The sequence below is a fragment of the Camelus dromedarius genome, chromosome 23 (genome assembly GCF_036321535.1).
Source record: "Camelus dromedarius isolate mCamDro1 chromosome 23, mCamDro1.pat, whole genome shotgun sequence".
Lineage (NCBI taxonomy): Eukaryota > Metazoa > Chordata > Mammalia > Artiodactyla > Camelidae > Camelus > Camelus dromedarius.
The window spans coordinates 28,827,475-28,830,996 of NC_087458.1; positions in this window are offsets into that span (position 1 = coordinate 28,827,475).

Sequence of the window (3,522 nt, forward strand, 5' to 3'; positions counted from 1 at the left end):
CCCCCACTCCCGTCTCAGAGTCCCAACCACCAGAGACATAAAAGAATATGGCACTGCTGAAAGAAATTGAAGAAGATGCAGATAAATGGAAAGGTATCTCATGTTCATGGGTTGGAAGAATTATTATTGTTAAAAAATAATTCTGCTACTCAGAGTGATATTCATGTTCAATGCAATGCCTGTCAAAGTTCCAAGGCTGTTATTCACTAAAACAGAAAAAAATCTATGCAACTGAAACTTGGGTTTTAAAAAACTAATAGAAAAAAATGTTTTAAAATCAATTAAATGTTCAACTTTGTAAGTTAAAAGAAGGAGAAAATAAACCCAAGTGAATTAGGTTTAAATCATTTTAAATAAAGTAGATAATAAAAGTCTAAAAAATAATTAGGAATCAAGAATGAAATGAAGAATATTTTACTAATAATAATATTTTTTAAAAGCAAAACTTTCAATGAAGTAAAGGGATAAAAAAGGACCATTTAGGCTTTTCATTCATTCGTTCAGTATGTAGAGTTTGGAAGTTGTAACTCTAAAAACAAGTAAAAACTAAAACAAAATCAATGATTCCTGTTAGATGCCTCAGAGAACTGAGGTCACAGGGCACATTGCCATCCCCCAAACTGGAGAGACAGACAGGTGGACACAAAGACCCTCACTTACCAGAGCAGAAACGCGCAAGCAGAAACCTCTGGGGACCCCAGGGAGGAAACCCGAATGACAATCTACAAACTGTGGGAGGCTCAGTGCACCAGTCTGAGAGGTAAACACTTCCAGGGGGCCCCCCTTTTGTTCAGGATCCTACCAGATACTCACACTGACAATTGGAGACAATGTGCTTCACTTCCAGGAGGGGAAAAAGAAAGTAACTATTTTGAAATAGGCCCACAAAATTTCCCTCTTCTTAATGAGGCCTGCCCTCAAGAGCAACTATTAACCAGACTGTAAACAACTGGGGATTTAGCAGAACATAACTGCCCTGAAATACCCAAGTCCAGCCCTCCCTAGAGAAGCCCTATAAATGTAACAAATGTAAGAAAAGCAGTAGCCAGAGAGCTAACCTTTATTCATACCAAAGAACTCACATGGTAGAGAAACTTTAGTTCACAGCCAATACAAAAAATCTCTCATTTCCCGGTGCTATACAGTATAATCTTGCTTATCTATTCTGCATATGCCTGTCAGTATCTATTATACTGTACAGCACAGGGAAATATATGCAAGATCTTGTGGTAGCTCACAGCGAAAAAAAATGTGACAATGAATATACGTTCATGTGTAACTGAAAAATTGTGCTCTACACTGGAATTTGACACAACATTGTAAAATGACTATAAGTCAATAAAAAAAAGTTTAAAAAAAAAAAAAGCTCTCGTTCATCATAAGAACACGTTCTCATTGTCCAGCAATGACAGGTCTAATTACTCTGGCTAAACCTTTATCTAAGCTTCAGCCTTGGTGTGCACAAGAAAACTATAAATAATCTCTAAAACACAAAAGAAGGAATAGATTCTTTTATTTGGAGAAGAAAACTCTTAGATTGCACCAAATAATTCCTAACGGAAAATCAATTCAGTCAATCACACATTGGAATTCTGTTCCTCACACAGTGACACTTGCAGGACATGTGAGGATTCTCACTGCAGGAAACATTGTCAGTGTCATAATCGGAGGAGGGTCTTCAGTGATCACTCACTCCTCAGTCAGTATTTATGATCTACATGGTGGAGATGGCAATATGTAAGGCAGTGTGACAAGGCCATCAGCCGGAGTTTGTGTCAGAAACTTACACGGAGAGGACACGCTACCGAGAATCCTTCAGCACCCCACCGAACACTGCACATTTGCCAATGACCTACTATTTAAAATTCTAAGGTAAAGACTTAGGATTCCAAAGTGTTCCTAGAAATGCTGAAGGTACAGTTTGGTAACAAATAATAATCAACAAGCTAAATCAACTGCAATGGAGTCATACTTCCTTACCTGCCTACAGTAAGAGTTTAATTTTGTTTTGACAAAACCATGAAATATTATGCTGAATAAACACGGGCCATTTTTTCCTTCAATAATACATTACTAGGAATCATTTAGTCAATTCTTATAGTTAATGGGGTAATAAACACTATTACAAAGGCATACATCAATCAGAAGATAACTTTGAATGACTGGAAATTGTGGTGCCAAAAATAAGGTCTTAAATATTAAGTATATGTATATATACACATATACATATATATACTTAATATTTATGTGTATATACAAAAATAACAAGAAGGAGAGAAAACTGATAAGAGAAAATTAAAATGTAGTTTAATTTTTTTTAGGGGGCTTCCTTGCCAGCCCGCACTGGCTGCCCCCGCCGGCCCCTCCCCCTTTCCAACAGCGCTTGGCCTGCACCCACCCCTAAGGGGCGCTCAGCCACCTGCCTGGGTGCCTGCCAGCACATACGCGGGGAAAAAAATTACCCCTACAAAATGCCCTCCGTGCAAGTTAAAAAACAACAAAAACATCTCCTTTGCTCCATACACTCTGGAACCCGCGGGAGGCAAGGGCTGCGGCGGAGAAGCCTCTCCGGGAGCGGGTTCCAGCCACCCGTCATGGCTCCCCAGGCCGCCCGGGCGCACCGAGGTCGGCGCCGCAGCCACTAGCAGCAGCCTCCTCCCCGAAACCTGCGGCGCCGGGTACGTGAGTGGGGGCGCAGGCCTCCACGGAGGGGTGCGCGGGCTGAGGAGCCCAGCCGATGCAGGGTCTCGGGCAAGTCGCCAGAGCCGGAAATGGTGAAGCTGAGTGGCGCGCGAGCTGACAGCGCCGCCACCGCCCTGCGCCCCGCCCCGCCGTCCTCCACCCAGCTCGCCGGCTCTGAGCGGTCACCTGTCACTGTCCTCAGCACTGATGCCTCGCGGGTCACCCTGCCTCGCCTGGCCCCTCCGCCATCTCTGGGCGCCTCATCCTCACCCCTTCCCTCCCACCCCACTGGGGACTGCACGGAAAATAAAAAATAATAAAAAAAAAAAGAACAGGAAGAGAGCTTTTCTTTCCTTTTTCCCTTTGGCTGGGCGGGCGTGCTGACTTTTGAATCTGTTTGCCCCCAGCTCGCACTCATCTGTGGATCCCCGAGGGGCTGGAGCTCGCAAGCGCGGGCTGAAAGCTAGCCGAGCTCTGCAGCGCCCGACCCTGGTGTCTACACGGCCGCCGGTCCCCGTAGACAGATCGTCCTCCTACCCTACCCCTACCTCCCTTGCTCTTCGATTCTTTTCCAATCCTCCGACATCTGTTCTCCCACCGAGCCCGCTGCCCAGTGCGAGCTCCATCCTCCACCTGCTCCCCGCTCCCCGGCTGGACCAGCGATGTGATGTGGGGCGGGAGGGGGACTTGCGAGGGGGCCTGCCTGCTTCCCACTCCCATGGCTCCCTCCCCACTGCCTGCTCCTGCCTCCTGCTTCTCTCCTGCGTTTTTCAGACTCTACCCTGTCGCCGCTGTTGTGTCTGATTGCTCCTTGCTCTTTGTTTTTGCAACCCTGGAGCC